General features: G+C 46.5%; 1 long non-coding RNA gene across 1 annotated transcript in view; it reads left to right on the top strand.

Annotated features, from left to right (window-relative positions):
* Window positions 1–3,992, top strand: part of LOC135975595 (uncharacterized) — a 31,403-nt gene extending 27,411 nt beyond the window's left edge. The window contains exon 3 of the long non-coding RNA XR_010592525.1: window positions 3,868–3,992. This is a non-coding gene — a long non-coding RNA (uncharacterized LOC135975595). The remainder of the gene's footprint in view (window positions 1–3,867) is intronic.
* The last annotated feature ends 19,211 nt before the right edge of the window (window positions 3,993–23,203 follow it).

The following is a 23,203-nucleotide window of genomic DNA, read 5'->3' as shown; positions in this document are numbered from 1 at the left end:
TTATTTTCATTCAAGTGCTTATGCCAATATTTCATCTTCTGCTGGTTGAAGAGTTACCTGCTTTACATCTGAAATTGCCCTGTTTGGTGTCCATCTGACCCCCGCCCTCCACATTTGTAAGTTTCAGCATGTCAGTCAGTCAGATCTCCCTTTAGTAGGTTTTGAGGAGTTGCAAAATGTTAGTTCTTTCTTTGATTCAACAGCTCAGTCAGTAAATATTCCATCAAACTTTTTTTTTTTTAAATAACCAGAAAACTTGACTCACTTTGGAATAGACACTCAGCTGACACCAGTAATGCAATGAAAAAACCTTTCCCTTTAAAAGTTTCTTTAGATGATTTTTGTTACGAGTTCAATACCCTGTTTCCCCGAAAATAAGACAGTGTCTTATATTAATTTTTGCTCCCAAAGATGCGCTAGGTCTTATTTTCAGGGGATGTCTTATTTTTCAATGAAGAATACGGTACACATTTTTTTGCCTTATTATCGGGGAGGTCTTATTATCGGGGGGATGCCTTATATTACAACGAGAGGCAAAACTGTAAGTAGGCCTTATTTTCGGAGGATGTCTTATTTTCGGGGAAACAGGGTAGTAGACGCAAAAATGACTAAGGGGAAAATAGATCTAATTTCTGAAGGCCCTTTTTTCTTTTTGTTTAGATCTTTCTAAGGGAAAGAACATGTCAGGTTTCTTCAGGGGTTTCCTTGAATTGATACACAGAGAGAACAGTAGAAAAGATATTGTTACAAAAGGGGTCTAACGGAAAGATTTCCAAAGCCATCACCTCCTATAGAAAGTCCTATAGTTGAGATGCTGGCCAGTTCAATTAGTCATCAGCCATTCTTCAAATTCTATTTTGGGATAGCATTAAAGCTACACAAGAACTATTGTCTGCACAGAGATGGAAGAAATGTGGTGGTAAAGAGTAGGAAAAGAGAGTCACATAGAAGAGGATGTCCTTAAATTGCAGATAGCTTTTGTACAAGCACCCATGACCATAACATCTGGTCTCCTGATGGACAGGTAATTGAAATGATGCATTAGTTCTTTGAGGATATACCCTCCAGTGGTGGCAGTCAGTAAGGGCCCAAGTACCAGGCACTTGTGGTGGAGTTCTTAGTCCCCTCCATGTTCATTGGCCTTGTTGAAAACAGAGGGCAATTGGTACCATGCTGGGTTAGATCCTAGAGAAGTACCACTAACAAGAAAATTGGTAACTGCTCATTCTGCTTCCAGAGTGTTTAAGATGCTTGGAAGCTTTTGTTCAGTCCTGAGAAGCTGCGGAGTAATGGAAGCCAATGAAACAGAAGGGAGGGCAGAGGGAATTTTTAGCATGAGTAATAATGAACTAGCTGTCAAACGACCTAATGACTAAAAGTACTATTTCAAACCAGCCAGGTAAAGCTCTAATCTGGAGATAGCGAAACATTCTTCGAGTGCTGGTCCCTATGTGTATTCCACACGTGGGCAGGCATGCATACCGTGCGTCTGAGTCTGGAAGTTTTTCCAAGCAGTGTCCGTTAACCCACACATGCACAGCATCTTCTCTTCTGCTCCTGACCAAGGGGGTAAGGGGTGATGTGGGTCATGCCACCCCGGTTCCCTCTTACCACCACACGGCCTGAGTCACAACTCTGTCCTCCTTTGCTCTTTTAATCTCTAAAAGAATAGTGGCATAGGTTTGCTGTAAATAGTTGTAGTGTAGGAACCCCCTCCTCTGCCCTGGTTGTGGGGAAACCCTCTTTATCCCGGGGCCTATGCTTCAAGAACTGTCTCCTGCCCTCGCTCCTTTTCTATCTGCAGCAAACATCGATGATTCCTCTACCAGCTGGGGTCAGACAGATGCTGCAGTTTGCAGAGATATGCACAAGTCCTTCCTGCCCAGAACCAGAAAGGCCCAAGAGCTCAGGCTGTGAAAGAGGCTATGAGGCCCCAATCTGATCCTGGCCAGGGAGACCCCCATGTACATTGGGCTCAGCTGGCCAGCAGTACCCCTCTGAGCGCAAGCCATGGAGTGGAGCCCAAAGAATCGAGATGCAGGGTTCCCCATGAAAGTAAGAAACACTCTTGTGGCCATAAGGGCAGATGCCTGCAGTGGACTGTCCACAAGAAACGTGTTCTCTCCCCAAGCCATGCCTGGTCGGGTGAGAAGTTGTGTACGAATCCCATGGAACTGGCACTGAAGGCCCCCCAGCTGGAGGGTAAGATGAAGAAAAGGGATCTGCTGGTACCGACGGTGACCATGGTACCAGGGCACGCCGGCTAATCCCATCCATGAGCACTGGTCTGGCTGAACCATTAGTACCGCCTCGGCGATACAGAGACTGGCCAGCTCCAATGGTAGAAGTGGGTCCCTCAGGTGAGGCCATACACAGACCTCCGGTGTCAGAAAAGTCTTTCTCCCCTACCCACAGTCTCCACTTCTGTTAGGCCCTACAGTTCTCAGGGAGGTTCCTGCATCGGAGGATGAACCACTGCTACCATTGCAGGAGAGGTCCCTTCACTATCCATCAGACAGGGGCCTCTCGGTACTGAGGGTACCACTGTTTCCGCTGCTACTGTCGTCTTCCTCGGAAGAGTCAGAAGAGATACTTTCACACGCACATCCCCCCCCCCCCCCCCCCCCGCAATGTGTCTGGCATGGCACAGGAGCCCAGACAGCTGCAGCAACCCTCTCCTCCTGGCTATGATCACCCCCAGGGATGCCTGGTATCACTTTCTGTAGGGACCACCAGGACCAATTATGATGGGGGTCCCAAAGGAGCTACACTGGGGTTACTTAATTAGGGCAAACTGCAAAGACTGGGGCAGACAATCCCCAAAGCTGGTGGTTATTCCAGTACCTAGCTCCACCGAGCTAGCCTCCAAACAGCGTCCATAATACCTTACTGGTTACCCAGAAGCCAAAACACAGTTCTCTTAAAGCAACCTAGCCTTGGGTCTCCACCCAGTCACCCAAGTTAAATATGATGATTACTGAAAATCTTATTTATCATATAAGGAAGTTCTACCAATACCAAAGGATCGGACACATTACCTCCCAGGTTAATGAATACTCCAGATCTTACCCAAATACACACTTACAGCCACTTCTTATGAACTAAACTAAGATTTATTAAAAAAAGAAAAGAGAGCGAGAGTATTGGTTAAAAGATCCATATACATACAGACATGAGTACCATTCTGAAATCAGTTTTATATTTGAGATGGTGAGCTTTGTGGTTGCAAAGAGTTCTTTCAGAATTAGTCCATAGCTTATAGGCCAATGTTCATATTCAGGATGATACAGATGGAACTGGAAATCTCAGTCTTATGACTCAAGCTTCCCCTGCATAAAGCATCAAGCAGATCTGAGATAAAAAGGATCAGGACCCAAGACACCTCTATACCGTTCCAGGCCGTCTCTTGACAGCATGGAGTCCTTAGGTGAACAATAGGCAATCATCGAGACTTTGAAGTAGACCTATTTCCTAAGCATCACTGATAATTAACTACATGGATTAACATAAGGTAATTTATCCATTAAGCAGTTTATTGCAAACTTTAAAGAGATATATAGACAATGATATTATTTCACTGAATAATTCATCTAAATGTTAATATTCCCTTTTGATTTCCGAATCAATAGTGAAAGGAACTGTCTGTTTACATGGCTAACATCTAACAAGATATAAATAAACACATACAGTTAGTATCATCTCTAATTTTCTAACAATACAGGTTTGCATTTTTAAAGTTCTAGCCTATCTAACATGGAATGGCCCTAATTACCATTTACATACTTTTCTAACTTATCTCTAAAGGTTGACCTGGGTCATTTAGCCTGCAAGCACTTAACCCTTTCTGGCCATATGTCACACCAACAGATCTCTCCTTCTGGCCATACTGGGGCCCTGGGATCCCAGTATGGCCAGCACCATTGCAAGAGACCTACTGCTCTTCCTCTGAACAGAGCCGCCTCATCACCGAATGATGCTGTCATCTGTTGACACCCTCTCTGCCGGATGACTACCGGCAATATCAAGGTCTGCTCCAAAGGGTGGCTAGTGACCTGCAAATTCTGCTGGTGGAGGTCCAGGACCCTCAACCCTGTCTCTTGGACGTCTTACAGCCACAGGGACTGTCAAGGGTGGCTCTTCCCATAAACAAGGTCATACTGGAACCGGTCAGAATGGTTTGGCACATACCAGCATTGTGTGCCCCTATCCCAAATCGAGCTGAAAGACGCTACTTTGTGCTGGCCAAAGGCTCCAATTTCCCCTTTATGCACCCTGCCCCTAATTCACTGGTAGTGCAAGGGGCTGCAGAAAAGGCTTGGCAGCACCTGCAGAAATCCACCCCACCAGAGAAAGGGTCAAAGAGGCTGAATCTCCAGGGCCGGAAGGTCTTCTCCTCCACAGGCCTTCATTTTCATATAGCCAACTATCAGGCGTTGCTGACTAAACACGACTTAATACCTCCACAAGGCTGGCAGGGTTTAAAGACCACTCCCTGTGCAAGACCAGGCCCAGTTCCAGTCCTTGGTGGATGAGGGGAGGCTGGTGGCAAAGGTGGCTCTCCAGGCCATTGTGGGCACTGCTGATACTGCATCCTGGTTCTTGACCACAGGGCTGGTCATGCATAGAGACTCTTGGCTCCAGTCATCGGGCTTCCCAAGAGAGGTCCAAAATTCTATCCATAGCAGAAAGACGAAGGGGCCAAGCTGTATCCTCAAGGAGAATTTCTAAGTGGGTCTCAGGATGCATGCTAGTATGCGATAAGATAGCAAATCTTCCCGGTCCCAGGGGCATAGGTTCTGGCTTCCTCTGGGCCTGGTGGCTGCTTAACCCTCCTGCTCCACCCTAGGCCCTTCCCCCCAAACCCCGGCCCCGCCTCTGCCCTCCCCTGCCTCGCCTCTTCCTGCCCAGTTCCCACCTCTCCCCCAAGCGTGTCCCATCCCCACTCCTCCCCCCAGCACCTCCTGCACGCCCCGAAACAGCTGATTGCAGCACTTAACCCTTAAGGTGCTGGGAGAGAGGGGGAGGAGTTGATCGGCTCTGGGGGCAGTGAGGAACTGGCCCTCAGTGGGTGCTAAGCACTTGCTAATTTTTTTCCGTGGGTGCTCCAGGGCTGGAGCACCCATGGAGTCAGCACCTATACCCATGGGTGTTACAGCTTGCTCTATGCAAGCACCAGCAGCCTCCCTGGCATCCTTATCAGATGCCCCGTTGCAGGACATTTGCAAAGTCACAACTTGGTAGCACGTTTATGGCACGCTACGCCCTGACTCAAGCGACAGTAGGAGCGGCCATATTACAAACAGCTCTGCTACCACCACCCTCCTTGCACTCACCTCCTCATTGGTGACTGCTTGCAAGTCACCCACGTGTGGAATACACATAGGGACCAGCCCTCGAAGAAGAGGAGATTACTTACTTTAACTGGAGGTTCTTTGAGATGTGTGGTCCCTATCTGTATTCCACTACCTGCCCTTCTTCCCCTCTGCTTTGGACTTGATTACATTGCAGTAAGAGGAGGAACTGGAGTGGAGTCAACCCACACTGCCCCTTATACCTTGGGTTGGGAGCACGAAGAAAGAAACTGCACATGTGCAGGTCAACAGACAGTGCTTGGAAAAACTTCCGGACTTGGGTGCCTGGCGTGCATGTATACCCATGTGCAGAATACAGATAGGGACCACATGCCTCAAAGAACCTCCAGTGACAGTAAGTAACCTCCTCTTCTCCACTCAAGGACGTGCCACACCACATCCAGGTCCAAGTTAAGCTTTCAGGGTCCTATGTAGGCACGTTCATGCCTTCTGTTCAACCGCACCTTATGTTAATGGACATTTAGACGTTAAACCCAGTGTTTTTGGACTGTTTTCCTGAGTCTTGTCTTAGCAGATGAGGGCAACCTAGGGAAACCCTAGGACTGCCTTGATGATAACTAGATACAGCTGAGCGTCTGCCTTTTCCGGCTCTGGGGACTGCTCAGCTTGTCCCACTGCCCGGACCCAGACCCTGTTTCACAGATTGTTGGTTTGTCCCCTGACAACCACTGGAGCCCCCACCGCCCCATCCAAACCCCCCTCCTTCCTGACTGCCCCCCTGAGACTCCTGTCCCATCCAACCACCCCTTCTCCCTGTCCCCTGACTGCCCCTGGGACCCCTGCCCCTGATTGCCCCCCACTACCCCATTCAACCCCCCTGTACCCTACCCTCTGACCGCCCCGACCCCTATCCACACCCCCGCCCCCTGACCACCACCCCGAACTCCCCTGCCCTCCATCCACCCCTCCTGCTCCCTGTCCCCTTACCGCGCTGCCTGGAGCACCGGTGGCTGGTGTTCACTCCGCTTGTTTGTGTATTTGAGGTTTTTTGCCTACTCTATTGCTGAATTGAAGATCTCCATAGAGAAAGCTGTGTCTCTGGACTATGGCTGTTGTGCAGGTTGCTATGGAAACAGCAGATTTTCATAAGCCAGGTTCTTGCCACTTCCAATTAAACCCTACAGGGCATTTAGAGACCAGACAGTCCGGCATAAGATAAAAACCATGCATCAAACTTCTCAAACTATCTGAATTTTAGGCGAGGACCCAGGACTAGAATGAGCTCATCCCATCTACATGCTGGAAGGTTTTTCAATTGTGTTGACAGCTGTACATTTTATCCTTCTGGGACGTATTCCATTTCTATTAGAACCAGTCCTGGCTGTTGTGTTTTGGCACCATGTACTGTTTTTGTTTGCTTGCATGAATATACCTGTATGCATCATCTCAAACTTGTAAAATGAAGACAGAGACACCAAAGCAGAACACACTTCAGTGATGTGATCAGGATGGAAAACTGCATTACAGCTGTACAGAATTCTTTCTCTCACCCCACAAGAACTAATATACAAGTTCTGTTGACCTGAACACTGTTCAAGCACCATGTGGTGGCTCCCAATAGTGTTACAGCTGGAACATTTATTGCTGCAAGGAGGCAAACCCAGGAGAAAGATGCTGTGCACAACAATCGCTCTGATAAGTCTACTTGTAGTATAGGAGTCAGCAACTAGATGTCCCTGCATGCCACATAGAGTTACAGATGGGATGCAACAGTCTAGTCCAGACCAGAATTTAAGGGGTGGTAGCCCAAGGTAGCTCAGCGTGAACACGGACTAAATTGGGCAAATATAAAATCTGTTTTAACTCAGCCACTTTAGTGTAAGCCTTGTCTAGACCAGACTTGAAATGTGTTAGGACATGTTAATTAATGCATGCTAACTAGGGCAGGCTGGAAAACAAGAATTCCATTTTGCAAAATCGTGTGAGGTTTTGACATTTGTTTGCCTTCTGAAGAGGAATGAAACCAAGATCCTTCCTTTAAAAAAAAAAATTAGAAAAAGAGAGAGGCTCAGCCCAAAATACCCAATAGTCCAGTGGTTAGAGAACATCTCTGTATGTGAGAGACTCAACTTCAAATACTGGCTCTGCCTGATAGACTTGGGAGAGGCTGAGAGAGACAGGCAGACTCTCTAGCCCAGTGCTTAAGGCACTCAGCTGGGATATAGGAGACCTGCATTCAAGTCCCTGCTCTGAATTTGGCAGAACATGGACTTGAACTTGGGACTACTACATCCCTAGTAAGTGTCCTATCAGTGGATATTGGCTATTCTGAGGTGGGTCTCTTCCCCCCACTCCCCTTCATTTTGACCAGAAATTCCAACCTGGACCCTAGAAACCTTTTTGGTGAAAGTTTTATCAAACTGATAAAAAAAATGTTCCACAAAAACTGTTGGTTCTGATGAAGAATTCCTGACTAGCTGTAATACTGACTACTATCATACCTTTAAGTCTTTAGGCAGACAAGGCCTGTGTGACCGACTCACTCCTGGGAGGGGTAGAATGGATATTTTAAAACCATCTTTATAATGGTATTGGTCAGATCCTCAGCTGGCATGCCTCAATTTAAAATAGTAAATAGAGCTACGACGTTTTACAGAGGCTGAGGATCTGGGCTGTAAAGATAATGCTGTGGTTCATACTAGATAACTTTCTTGAGATGTAACAAGTGTCCAAAGTATGTAGGCTTACTTGGGCCAGGCTCCCATGGGAAGCCAATGAGAGCTCTGCTCCGTTTAAAGCCCTGCCAAATTTGGCTCACAGAAAGGACTAGTATGAAGTCATCGTGAGAGATCAGTGACTCACCAGCATTCTGCATCTGAACTGAAACAAGATGGCTGCTGTGCCAGCAGCAAGCCAGGAGCCTCCTCTTAGTACATTGAAGGGTACGGTAATCCCATGACAGGACAACGCTGTTCTGCACACCTTAGTATCCGGAGCCGGAAGAGCCAAAGTGCAGTTCAGCTAAAATTAGTGTCAAGCTCACTGTAAGTCTATTCATTTAGTTACTCTGGATTTACATCCATCACTGAGCAGAACGTGGCCCATTGTTTGTCCAACATTTCCCGGTTCGCAGTGTGTCTCGGCAGCCCAGCATACTGTAACTATGTAAATTGCTTTGATACAACTCGATGAAGAACCAATCATTGAATGTACTGTTTCTCAGAGTCAGATTGCCATATGCTCAACACGCGACTGTTTTCTGAGTACTATATATAAATATATGCGCCAGTTTCACAAAGACTACAGAAACTGGTCTACTTTTGGCTTTAGCTTTTCCTGTCTGAACTGCTTTTCGCAGGGGAAGATATGCACACAATCTGCTCTGCCCATCTTTGTATTTCACACTGAACTCTGAGTCCCGTCTTCTTTTAATTCTGCGTTTTTTTATTTGCTGCTACCATAGCGCATAAGCCTCTCTGTTAACTCTCAGTAACTTCAAAAACAAGACAGTCCGCTTTCAAATTGTAATGGTGCTAGATTTCTATCTAGTTTGGTTTCAACAATTCTGTACACATGGGTGGCAGGTGAACCCCGGGCTCGGGGGGCTAACCCCAGGCTCAGGGAGGCTAGCCCCTGGCCCAGCCTGCCCCTTCTGCCTGAGGCCCCACCCTGCATGGCTGCCAACCCCCCTCCCCCAGCCCCGGAGCGCTAGGTGGGCGGGTGATGCGCCCCCACCCCCAGCACCGGAGCCCAGGCCAGCCCCCTTTAGCCCCAGCCTGGGGCCCTGGCCACAGGGGGAAGATAGGGTTACCATATTTTAAAAAAAACAAAAAGAGGACACTCCACGGGGCCCCGCCCAACTCCGCCCCTTTCCCGCCCTGCCCCAACTCCGCCCTTTCCCCGAGGTCCCCACCCCAACTCTGCCTCCTCCCCCTCCCCTGCTTCCCGCGAATCAAATGTTCGCGGGAAGCCTGAAACAGGCAGGCAGCAGGTAAGCTGGGGCTGGGGCGGTGGTGGGGGGGCGCGAGGAGGCACGGCCCAGTCCAATCCCCCCAGCTGAGCGGCTCTGGCCTTGGTGTCTCCGGTCTGGCTCGGGCCCTGGGGCGCCGGCCCCAGTTCCGGCTGAGCAGCTCCGGCCCCGGTGGCTCCAGCTTGGCTCGGGCCCCGGGGCACTGGCACCGGCCGGCGGTCAAGCACCCCCTGCCCCGGTCCCAGCGGCTCCGGCCCAGCTCAGCTCGGGCCCCGGTTCCGGCCTGGCCCTGGCCGAGCGGCGCTGGCCGAGCACCACCGGCCCCAGCGGCTCCGGCTCTGGCCCTAGTGGCTCCAGCCTGGATCCAAGCCCCACGACCCCTCCCTATTTTCCCGGACATGCCAGGCTTTTTGGAATTTCCTCCCAGACGGGGATTTGAGGACCAAAAAGGCAGACATGTCCGGGAAAATCCGGATGTATGGTAACCCTAGGGAAGAGCCCCACACAGCACACCACCGGGAAGCAGGAAGGAGCCTAGGGGCGGAGCAGAGCGTGGGCGGGGCCATGCAAGGCTGTTAGGGGAGGCTCAGCCTTCCCCAGCCTTTGATACCTGCCACCCATGTCTATACACATGCTGGATTGAGTTCAAATCTGGTGTAAGGAGGCATTGCTTCATTGACTGATGCTATATGTTTTAACACGCAAGTCTAAGCCTGATACATTAAGAAACTGTATGTACATGTAAATCTCACCTTTTAGAGATGTTCCAATAAGCTTCTTTCACAAACTAGACTTCTTCCTAGTCTGGGCCCAATCCTTTCCCCGGGACACTTCTTGTTAGTGCCAGCTCAGGTGGTAACTAGGGGATTTCTCATGACTGGCATCCCCCTCTGTTCTGTTCAACCCCCTTTTATAGCTTTGGCACAAGGTGGGAATCTTTTGTCTTTCTGGATCCCCATCCCTCCTAAATGGAAAAGCACCAGGTTTAAGATGGATTCCAGTTCATGTGACATGATCACATGTCACTGTAAGACCTCCTTCTTCATTACCTAGTAGCTGGGAGACATGTACATAGGAAGGCTTGCAGAAAAACAAACCCATTCACAGTTCATTCATTCTGAAGCACCCTTAATGGCTTCCACTTAACCTGTTTACAGCAGTAATACAAGTTTATATCTTATTCTCCTAACTCCAGACATAGAAATAATACATGCAAACAAATAGGATGAACTCGCTCAGTAGATCATAAGCTTTGTAATGATACCTTACAAGAGACCTTTTGTATGAACCATATTCCAGTTACATTATATTCACACTTATTAGCATATTTCCATAAAACATATGGAGTGCAACGTCACAGGTGGCAAATACAGCAGCATTTTAAAATGGATTTACATTGAGGAAGCCATGCATTTGCTTATAAAGTGAAATTCTTGTGCCTATCGGTAATAATGACACCCACTCTGGATTGGTGGAAGGCAATACTGACAGGCCTTCTAATGAAGATTTATTTGGATGGGTTGAGTTAGTCAGATTTAACTAATTTCTCCTATTGCTGTCTCTATGAGGGCAGTGAGTATTTAAAAGGAAAATTCTAAGGGGCAAATTAAAGTTAATTTGCTCAGTTCTGCACCAATAAGGAGCATCAGAGATTTATAAATTATACTGTTAAATATAATCTTCATTTTATACACCCCCCCACACACCACCCCCATTCTATCCTCAGAGTTGAGAAGATGGTTAATATCATGTGCTGCTTTCCACTAAGGATAGCATAATATGTTTATGGTAAAAGTCACGAGGTCTGTTCCTTTTGCTCATTTCAGAATTATAGTGCAAACCTACAAAAATACCAGCCATTCTGAGTTGACCTGTAGAGCGTGCATAGCACAGGACTTGCTTATGTCCAGCACTCTGTCCCTGAAACTGTAGGGCACAACAGCCTGACTCTGTTTATATCTCTCCTTATAGAATAAAGGATGCAGACAGGCACGGTGGCTAATTTAGCATTAATTTCCAGCTATTTACCTCTCAGTATCTGAAGCATGAAGAGAGATTTAGCCATGTGACTTCCATAAGAGTCAGTGAATCGCATGACTAGACTAGTGCATGATACTTATACTATAGGAGTGAGAGAGTGATCTGTCTTATAGATTTAGGCAAGTAACACACCTTTGTCTTCCTGACTACTCTGTTGGGAACAGCTTTGTGACTTCACTGGGCACATTAACCATCTGCACTAAAAAATCCCCAACGCCTAGCACAACTGACTTATTCAAGCCCTCAAACCCTAGCTGGTAAATGTTGCATTCTTATCTAATGAATTCCAAGGTTGCAGCAGTATAAAAACATCAATGATCACAATTAAATAGGAGCACGAATCCTTCACTTTGATTTAGAAGCTGACAATTTGAGGCCCTGGCTAAAGTTTGAAACCAGAATAGAAAACGATGAGAGTTTCACATTTGATCCCAGTAGCACGACAAGCCCAAATGCTACGTCTTCAGTCATTCAGAGTTCAGGTTAAAATGAGCTTGGTTTTCAAAGGTGCTGAGCCCCCGCGTTCCCCTTTGAAGTTGGTGGGTTTTGTGGGTGCTCAGCACTGCTGAAAGTGAGGCTTTGGCAGCCTAACTTCAGGCCCCGATTTCAGAGTGCTGGTCACGCCGACATATTCCAGTCTCCAGCTAGGGTGCCCAGATGTCCTGATTTTATAGGGAGAGTCCCGATATTTGGGGCTTTTTCTTATATAGGCTCCTATTAACCCCCACCCTCTGTCCCGATTTTTCAGACTTGCTATCTGGTCACCCTCTCTCCAGTTGAGGTAGTAAGACCTCTCTGCTGTAGCTGACGCTGGGAGGTTTAGTCCCCAAAACAATCTTATTCTCCATTGCATTAAGGCTTTTTTGTGCTGTTCTGGCAAGTCGTAAAGTAGGTTGAATAGTTTTGTGCATGGGATAGTCTCAGAGAGTGTCCCCAGTCAGTGCACAGCTGGCACATGGGTCTTATGCCCATCCTGCTCCCAGCATGGGTGGATCAGGGTGTGGCTGGAGTACAATGCACATTTGCTGTTCACTTCTTTTCAAGACCTATAGGAAGCAGGGGTGGCTCTAGCTTTTTTGCCGCCCCAAGCACGGCAGGCAGGCTGCCTTCGTCGGCACGCCTGCAGAAGGTCCCCGGTCCTGTGGATTCGGCGGCATGTCTGCGGGAGGTCCGCTGGTCCCGCTGCTTCAGCGTACCCGCCGCCAAATTGCCGCTGAAGCCGCGGGACCGGCGGACTTCCCGCAGGCATGCCGATGAAGGCAGCCTGACTGCCACCCTCACGGTGACTGGCACGCCGCCCCCCGCGGCTTGGAGCGCTGGTGCCTGGAGCCGCCGCTGATAGGAAGGATGCTCTAAGGCAGTGGTACTCTGACTGAAGCCCGTGAGCCACAAGTGTCTCTTTAATGTGTCTCCTGCGGTTCTTTGCAGCACAGGATATTAAAGCACTGTGACTTAATTATTAACCAATGAGGATGCTTTTACTGTGTCATTAACCAATTAAGTTATCAGCTTGCACTACATTATTAACTTATTTGCTGTGAGAATACTATACTATTACTATAGTAAATGAAACCATGAATTCACAGTACTGTGGCTCTTTTGGGTAAGGTTGATCGCTAATTTGGCTCCTGAACCACTGAGGTCTGCGTATCCCTGCTCCAAGGGTTTGCCTGTGCTGCAATCCCAGGTGTGACGGGAGCACAGGCAGACCCACCTGCATTAGCACTGCTAAAAAGAGCGCTGTCGACGTGGTAGCACAGGCGTCAGTGTATAAGCATGCTGGGGGCTCTAGGTATGTTCTCGCATTGCTAGCCTGCATTGGAGCCTACACTGAAGCACCTGCTTTGCTGTTTTTAGCTGGGCTACTCGAGTTGCAATCGCACGTTGGACTGTAGTGTAGACATACCTGGGGTTAACACAGAGACAGGACAGGCCCCTGCATAGCCCCAGCACACAAGTGCAAAAGGTAACTTAAAGCTAAACCCACCAGCCTCTCCACCAAGTGCAGAAGCAGAGTAACTAAGGATCAGGCTCCTGGCGTCTAATGGCAGCAGCAGCAGGGATACAAATGCACATTGAGAAGTGATGGATGCAACTCAGGAAATCACATTCTCTAGTTAAGGGCAAAGACTCCAGAGTTGGATGAGCTGCTGCGTGGCAGTTTGGAGGTCCCACAAGATTGCCCAGATTCCATCAGGGTCAGAAACAGCCTCTCATGGTATTTTGGCATTTCTGTTTCAAGCCCTTGACTGAGGCAGGAAGTTGGTGTTTGGGGAAATTAAATATACAGCTGGAAATAGGGCAAGGCACACAAACTCTGCTATTCCTGTGGGCAGGAATGTTTGTTTCAGCCATATCCTCTACACCAGGGGTTCTCGGCCTTTTTCTTTTTAACCCCCTCGCCCCCCCCAACATGTTATAAAAACTCCACAGCCCAGCAGTGCCACAATAACTGGTTTTGTGCATATAAAACCCAGGGCTGGCATTAGGGAGTAGCAAGCAGGAAAGTTGCCCAGGGCTCCACACCACACCACTGGGGCCCCCTTGAAACTAAGTTGCTCAGGCTTCGGCTTTAGCCCCGGGTGGCGGGGTTCAGGGACCCGGCTTCAGCCCCATGTGGTGAGGCTTTGGCTTTCTGCCCTGGGCCCCAGCGAGTCTAACGCTGGTCCTGCTTGGTGGACCCCCTGAAACCTGCTCGCAGCCCCCGAGGTTGAGAACCGCTGCTGTACTCTAAGCTGCTCAAGGCACCCATCCCCTTGGAGTCTGCATATTAAAGCTTTGTACATTAACATTTATTAGGCTTCCCCTGGTGTACAAAATTCTAGCTCCCCCACCCCCAGACAATGCTGTCAGTAGGATAACTCGCCTCTGCTACACCTTAAACTAAACACCCATTCATTAATGCAAATCCTAACTAAAGTACCTAACATTTGCTGTTTCTAAGAGTATCCTGAAAACCTCATTTATCAGTTTTAAATGCATCATTGATTCCTAGACAGTGGGGGTCCCCTATAGAAATCAGCTGCGTGCCATTATTTAGAATGTATGTACACAAACTGTTTCAGGGAGCTCACATTTTTGCTGGTCAGAGGTGTCCCAAGAGGGTAAATTATTTTCATTTGGCAATTGCTCCAGCAATCAATAAGCATGAATATAAAGAATTTGTTGTCACGTGTAATTTTCATGTCAAACCATTCCTGGAGGCAGTTCACTTAGTGTCTGGTGTAATGCAATTCAGTCCTAGTCTCTAAGAAGAGTTTTCCTTCCAATACCGTACAGTCTTCATGGACAGATTATTGTTCGGACAGACCAGTCTAATGATCATTTAGATTATGGTTGGAGAATAAAGTGAGTAAGAATATATGATCTCAGCAGCTTGGGCCAAATTCTGCTGTTACGCCAGTGTAAATCCAAAGTAATTCAGTGATTTTATTGGATTGAATCTGGTTTGACTAAAAGCAGACTCTAGCCTTTTATGTGTAACAGAGGCCACTTTCCTCCTTACCCAGTGCAAACAGTCAGGCCCTCTGGGGCTCAAACTCCTAAATCTAGGCCACTGAATGGCAAGTTGTGGCATTCAGCCCCTGGCCCACATTGGGGGCAATGCAAAGCCACCCTCTTGTAAACACGGATTAGCAAGTGTGGCCCTGTTTCTGGCCTTCCCTGAAGTCAGGTGTGCCCCCAGCTGTGCAGTGTGGGAGCAATCCCTGCAGCGACTGCTGTTGTCAGTGATACTTATTCGGTGTGCTTTCACCTGCAGAACGTCAGCTCAGTCCAGCTCCCCTCATTTTGCTTAATAGGGTTGGTATGAAGAGGTTTGGGACCCTGTAAGTCTGGGGCCCTCACTTTGCTGAGGACTTATCTTACATCCAAAGCTCCTATTTCTTGCTTTGTTCTTGCCAGCATTGAGTTCCCCCCGAGAGGCAGCATCTGTCCAGTGGGAGGAACAGGTCAGAGGGAATACTGGTAGAAGAGACCTCTGGAAATCCATGCAGGTGTCAAGCATGTGTTTACTGAGCCTCGTCAGACCTCTTGGCAAATGAGGATCATATTATCCATGTTCTCATTTGATATAGCTCCAGAGCTTGCCATTCATGTTTTATTTTGTTAGCAGCATGACAATAATACAGACAATTAGACTGCATAATACTCCCACGTGGCAAAAACGAAGCTGTTTATCACAGTTTTGCAAAAACACTAAATGCTTTGAGTGTTTGCCTTGAATTTTTCTCCTGTGGAAAACAAAGGCCAACACTCCCCACCGCCCACCTTGCATACTGTCGCTAGAAAACTCTTCTCGCCCCAAAATGATTTGGCTCAAAAAGCTGCTTTCACCAGCAGAGGTTGGCAACTTTTCACTCGAGGGAGAGAGAGCAGCTTTGTTTCCACTTGGTATGGTTCCTGGCATGATGGGGCCCTGATCCTGGATGAGGCTTCTAGGTACTAACATGGGGATCAAACTGGCAAATTCTCAGTTTCTGGGCACAAATTTGTAGCAAAAATAGTTTCTGTCAGAAAAACATACAATGATTGCTCTGAGAGCAGTGCTGCTGTGCACTGTTTAAACAGGTGGTCATGTTTCGCCATGGAGGCGGGTGACATGACTCTCATGCACAAGGCCAGATTCTACATTGCTCTGGTGAAAATTCAGAATAACTCAGCTGGAGCCACTGGATTTACACTGGCAGAATTTGGCCCACTTGTAAAGATTTTTTGGCAAGTTTTAAAATACCCCTAGCAACCAGAGCTGCAGGACCAGAGAGAAAGAGCTCTGAGGTAGGTCTGTATTTGGTGTGCGGAGGTGAGGTAGGTTGGTTTTTCTTATTCAAAAGCTTTTTAGCTCTTTAAACATTCCATAACACTTGTCTGGATGGAGACAACTAACTACCAGTTAAATCTGCTTCCCGACTAAACACAGCCCATTTCTAACACTTGCCCACTCACCATATCTTCCTGGCTTGTGCTTTTTCAGCCCATCTCCTTCAATGATCAAGCACCTCCTTGATATGGCAAGCCACCTCAGTGGTGTTATGGGGACAGACTCCCTAGCATGCATAGGAGAACAAGCTCTTTTGTATTTCTACTTTCACCCTATTTTAAAACTTACCATGCAGGTAGGAGATCGAGAGTACATCAGCCTTTTAAACAGGAGGCAGTTGATACAGACAGGATTCCATAGAGTCTGAGTTCCAGCTTTATCTTTTGTTTATCATGGACCACACTTTGTCTGGAGCTTTTAGCAGTACAGAGAGATAGATCGAGGGTGAATACTCTAGGGCAATTAAATAGTTGCAGAAGCTATCATTTAACCTTATTTTCATAGATACTTGAACAGTGCATGAACTACAGACTAAAAGAGGCCTGGCTTTCTGGATGAAAAGTTCTACATAACTGATGGTCACCATTGCTAATTTTTACCTGGTTTTGTTTTACATCCCAGTGCCCATAGCAAGTAGTGCTGCCCTCTTTCCATGCTGCCTGCTGCATCTGTTGAGAATGCAAAGCCCTCCAGAATGCACTGTTTTCCATGCTGGTTTTAGGAGGAGCGAGGGGAAAACTTTTCTGACTTTCCTTATTTTAGGTGAATTTTTATTTCCTCAAGTTATCAACCTCTCTCAACCGTGTATGTCCCAGTGCAAACTCTTTGCCCGAGTCCATTTGTGAATGAAGAGGACATAAACTCCTTTATTTATAACCTTCAGGAGTCCGCTAAATTGAAACTAGAGTATAATTGTTGTAGTCTCCTACCTTGTCATCCAAGACAAACAATGTCCTATTTTACTCAGTTGTCTTCACTCAGAGGTTTGAATGGTCTTTGCCCTTGGTTTATATTTAGCTCTCCAATCAAAATAAAACCCCACTCCACCTAGGGGAAACAAGAGTCCGAGTCAAATACTTTCTTCATCCAGTCTCTAGATCACAGGTTCTCTAAAAGATGTGTGCAAACCTTCCTCCTTTGGTGCAGTGGAGTGAAGGGGATTTTCTGTTCACCCTTTACTGAAAGGTCCAGGACTGGGTCAGTCGGAGCCTCAAGGCCTTTATGCTTCCAAATCCATGGCACTTGCTTCATTCATAGCTTCCAGGGCCAGAAGGGACCATTTTTTGATCATCTAGTCTGACCTCCTGTACAACGCAGGCCAGAGAACTTTCCTGAAGGGATTCCGAGAGCAGATCTCTTAGAGAAATATCCAATCTTGATTTAAAAATGGCCAGTGATGGAGACTCCACCACAACCTTGGTAAATTGTTCCAAAGGTTAGTTAATTCTCTCACTGTTAAAAATGTGCACCTTATTCCACTTTGAATTTGTCTGGCTTCAACTTCTAGTCCTCCCTGCCCTAGCTCTATCCTTTGGGATTCCCAGACTAAGAACCCCAAATAAGTATCCCCAGGATTTCTGCTACACCCTTCTGTCTCCCTTTCCGGCTCCTCCCAATGTTCTTACTGGAGAGCATGTCTGCAGCTCCTATTACTTCCCAGCCCCGCCTTATATTGAAGAAAGGCAGCCATATATTTGTATTTTGCCCTCTTCCCAGCATATCTTGCCTTGGAGCCTGCAAGACCGATCAGCTCTGGGAGCTATAAATCCCGGCATTCTTCTGATCTGGGCTCAAACTTGGAACAGTAGCACTAGACCTGGAGCATGTCTTAGAAGGCCAGCACATCCTGTTACTGGGGTTACATTCTAATTACTCCTAACTACTTTAAACGGCTGGGATTAGTATTAATCTCTGAATTGCCCCAAATTTTAAATTTGGGAAGCTATCAATTTTAAAAAAAGATGAACTATATTAGTGTCTTACAGGAGAGCCCATTAAAATCTAATTAGACTCTTACTGAAGTAAGACTGACTATTGAATAATTAATAAATTTGGCAATTTAAAAAACCTCTGAACTGGGAGGATTTCATTAAGATGGAAGTCTTCCCGATTCCAACTTGGTTAAGTCATTTTAGATTTATTTCCCCCCCACATTCCCCTCCCTCCAATAGACATATTATATATGTCTCCACTTGCACTTTCTCTAGTTATGGATAATCCACTACAAGAAAACATTTGACTTAATGCAATAGGTGACTGAGGACTAGCAGAATTAGCAATGTCTGTTCTTGGTAGTGTTCACTGGAAACAATTTAAAGCTTGATCCTGCAATGAGCTCTGTATGGTGGGAACCTTGGAGCTGCACCGAACCCCACTGAAGTCCAAGGGTTCCATGCAAGCTCAGGATTCACCTATATGGGACAATTTGCAGGACCCGAGTCTAGAGAAGGTAGTTAGTGAGAGCAGTTTCGTGATGCGGTACAAAAGCAGGCAAGACGGAGAGTTGTGTTGGATGGCATATTAGCCAAAATCCCGAAACAGCTCTCCCCGCAGGCCCTTGAGCATTCAAACTGATTATTTTATATTTACTGTATTGTGCAAAATTAACCTCAGATTGCTTAAATTCATGAAACGCTTCCAGACTAAAGTGGGTTCTTTTTTACTTTTAGACTCCAGGTTGCTCCCAGCTAGGGTTGCCACTTCTGTGATGCAAAAAAAGGGCCATCTGCTTGCTCCCCACATCCCACCACATAGATCCGCCCAGTACCACTTGCCCCCATACCCAGTGCACTAACTCCCCATCCCAGCCCCAGGACAGAGCACCAGCCCCCAAAGGTTTCTGCTCCCAGAGCTGCCTCAGTCATCAACCACGATGCGGTGCTGGCTGTACCCACCCCATGTCCACCCTGCGCTGTGGTGACTGGGCGCTGCTGGCTCTGAGATGCCCTGTCCTGCTGGCTGCACCCGAGTTGCCCCATCCCCGCAGCTCCCAGATACTCGGGAGCCAGAGCTCCCTGTGGGCAGGTACCATTGCCCTGTGGTTCCCCCCTACAGCCACTAAAGGCTGGGGGGAACCAGCGGGGCCATGACTGACAAAACCCAGGACTTTTACTGTCCCAGGATGACTCACCAATTTCCCAGGGCAGCTACCTTAAAAAAAAAAATAAATAAATAAAAGGGAGGGGGGGAGGAATGATCTTGGGGAAAATTGAGACAGGTGTCAATGCTGCTCCCATCATGCAGTCTGAGTAAATAGAACATGGATGCCAAAGGTGTAAATACATCACAAGCAGTTAAATCACAGCAGTGTCATGGATTCAAACAGTCCTCCAGTGGCTCCCCCAGTAAGACGTGGTTGTTCTGTTGCTGGAGCGTTTAATGTGGAGATGACTATCCTGTCTACGGAGGATGGGAGGAAAAAAAGAACACATTTCTACTCTACTTATGACTGCATTATTCAGTCTCTTGCTCAGGGGCGCCATTTTGGTGTGGGCGGGGGCAACTTTACCCATGATTCCAAGGGCTACTTAGGCACCTGGAAACTCTAGGTTTTTTTGCGGATAATAATTTAGAAATAAGCTGATAGGGCACTGTATCTAATTCCTATATGTATATAAAAAAGAGGATTTAATAAATATTAGACCCACTCAGCTCTAATACTAACATGTTCTCGCATCTTGTGTCAAGTAACTTAAGGGACACTGTTAGATTTAAAATTTTAATGTATATTCTTTGTTACTAACTCTTGAATACAACAATGGAAACAATTGTAGAAATATCTAAATTACTTTCTATCGCATTTTTGCAGTTCATCAAGCTTGGAATAGATCATTTAACTTTGGAAACATCCTACGAGGGCAATGCCCCCTGAGTTTATACTGCACTTGCCTGGGGCTCTAGAGGCATTACCTCACTACAAATAATAGACTAGAAACTAACCTTAAACAGGAGTGAAACTGACACTTTCAAGTCACTTTCACGGTATTGCCAATCCCAAATGTTCAAAAATCATGAATCAGGCACACCAAAGATCATGAGATTGGCTTTAAAATCATGAGATTATGTAGCAATAACAGATTTGGGGTTCTTTTTATTTGACTTCTGCTTTTTGAGCCTTTCGGGTGCACGGGGGTCGCATTTTGAAGCTTTCTCCACAGTCACGAGGACTAGAAACTTCATTTTTCTTTAAGAACGAAGGCTGAACTCATCCCATATCCACTTGACTCCAGGAGCTGGGGCTTTAAGGAAAACAATTATCTTTCCTTAGTTTGATTGGGAAAAATCTTCTCCTGTCATTCTGATGCCCCTAATACTTTGTACTAGGAATGGGTGTGATTCAGCCCTTTGCAGGGGACCAGCATAATGCCTATGCAGCACTTAAACTCCAGGACTTCAGAAATGTCTAGGCCTGGTGTTTGCTGTCTCCACCAGGGGGTCCAAGGTCAATTTCACACTAAGTGCTTTCACTGAATGCACTCTAAACACTGAAGTGTTGAAGCCTTGAGGTAGATAACTTTTGGTTATAGCCACTTTCCACATGGGGAACCAAAGCCTGGTAAGGTTAAGTGCCTTAAGGCCATGCAGCAAGTTAGACAAACTGGAATCAATGCCAAGCCTCAGGGTTCCCAATTACCTTGCACTAATCGCTAGACACACTCCCTTTGCACCAACATGGCCGGTTAGTGAGTCACTGAAGTATGCTGCATTCACTGAAGACTTAAATATACCATCAAAAGAGCTTGCAGCTTTCGTGAGGTTCGTCAGCGTTTTAGAAAATTACAGGAGTATCTGATAATCTGGGGTGCAGCTTGGGAGCTGTTTTTATGCCTCCGGAAACAGAAAGTTGTCAGAGTTTTACCTTGTGAGCTGTATTAATCAGTATGCATTGGTCAGTTATGTCGCCAATCTGGGACTATTTTTAGTTCCTATGAAAAGCCTGGGGTGGCTTCAGACAGGAAGAGAGAATCTGATCCAATTAGCCTCGGAATAAAGGAGGGAATGAATTGAGAAGTGGATTTCTATGGGCACCCACATTAGCAAAATATGCCAGCAGCAACACCCTGTAGAGAAGTGTTTGATGGCCTCCAGTCGGGTACGTTTGCAGATCCACTGTATGCTCTGCTGGCATGTAAGATATGGGCACACATCTTCATGAAAGATTTCCACTAAGTGATATGGTTCCTTGTCATTGACACATTTTTATGAAGTGTCAGATCTTTAGGGAATGATCTGAAATTGCGCTGCATGTCTTCCTCTCGGCCAGTGAAGACGAGCCTATTCCTCCACTGCCAGTCCTGGTAGCATTCCCTGCACTGTGTGTGTGTGTGTGTGTGAGTGAGTTTAAGAATGCCTGTCCAGATCATGTGACCTGCAGTGCCATGGAGTGAATGCCATCTTCAGAGGTGAACTCCATTTTCCTGGACTCAGCCTAGCTGAGTGACACTAACATTTCCTTTGTTTTTATGCTAGTTAGGAGAAGCTAGAATAAGGTCGCAGCTACATGCAAAGTTGCAACAAGTGAGTTAGTCAGTCACCTTAAGCCACTGCGTGAGGGCATGACTATGCTGGAGTTGAAGCTGTAATTTTCAGTTAGGGTAGACGTACACATGCTAGCGTAGAATGACATGGCACACTAAAAATAACAGGGTAGCTGTGGCAGCGTGGATGGCAGCTCAGGTTAGTCATCTGAGTACAATCCAGTCCAAACTCCTATGTGCATACGTGGGCAGTTAGAATCACAGGTATTACGACATTGGCAGAACTGCTTCATTGGCATACACGGTGTCTACAGCATAGTCTTAGGGTACGTCTACACTACCCACCGCATCAGTGGGTAGCGATTGATTTATCGGGGATCGATTTATCGCGTGTAGTGTAGACGCGATAAATCGATCGCCGATCGCTCTCCCGTCGACCGCTGAACTCCAGCAGTGCGAGAGGCGGCAACAAAGTGGACGGGGGAGCCGCGGCCGTTGATCCCGCGCCGCGAGGACGCGAAGTAAGTAATTTTAATTCGATCCAAGATATGTCGACTTCAGCTATGCTATTCTCGTAGCTGAAATTGTGTATCTTAGATCGATCCTCCCCCCCCCCCCACAGTGTAGACCAGCCTTAATCTACACTTAGAAGTTAAGTCGGCATAATTACATAGAGGTGCGAAAAAAATCGCATCTCTGACTGACATACCTATACCAACAAAACCCCAGTGTAGATACAGCTAAGTCAATGGAAAAGTGCTTCTGTCACCGTAACTAATGTCGTTCGGGGAGATGGTATTCCAACACTGACAGAAAAACTCCATCTGTTGGTGTAGGCTACCTCTAAACTAAGTGGCTATGCTTGCATAGCTATGCCAACGAAGGATCTGTTGTGTAAACATACTCCTACACATGGCCCGAGTCAGTTAGTTAGGTTCAGGTTTAAGCTAACCCAACCCAAAGTAAGGGTACCTACAGAGGTGTTTGCACCAGTTTAAAAAAAAATTACAGTTTGTTTTACTACAAGGTTTTTTATTTTGGTCAAAAAACTGAAAACCAAAAGTTTTGGCTGTAGGAAACCAAAAAGTTGTGACTGGTCAGGAAAAATACTGGTTTTACTGAAAGTTCTCATAGACTGACTGAAATTTTTCAGTTGCCACAAATTAAACATAAAATGCTTTTTTCCCCAAGAAAGCCTATTTATTTAAATAAAAAAGGACATTTCCAACAAGGATTTCCATTGTGATAAAATCACTGTTTTCCACTAAACGAACAAGCACTTTGATAGAAAATTGTCATCTAGCTCTTGAACGCAGAAAGAATACTAGACTGATTGTTTTATTAGTTAGCACTAGAATATATCACTCATAAGGCATGGTATAATGAAGGTCAGAGCCAAGGTATTTGTTAAGGAGAGCACTTCAGGCTCAGAGTTGGAGTTGCTGATTAACATAGGTTATCGATAGTCTTGAACCATAATGGTAATAGAAGAGAAAAAAGACTCATGCTTTTTATGACTATTATTTAAAGTAATAAATATGCAAGAGTAAAATCATAATTGTTCACTAAGACTGAAACTAGTACA

The sequence above is a fragment of the Chrysemys picta genome, chromosome 14, assembly GCF_011386835.1.
Source record: "Chrysemys picta bellii isolate R12L10 chromosome 14, ASM1138683v2, whole genome shotgun sequence".
NCBI classification, from domain to species: domain Eukaryota; kingdom Metazoa; phylum Chordata; order Testudines; family Emydidae; genus Chrysemys; species Chrysemys picta.
The sequence above is the reverse complement of the archived record's forward strand: the minus strand, read 5'-3'. Positions and strand labels throughout refer to the sequence as shown.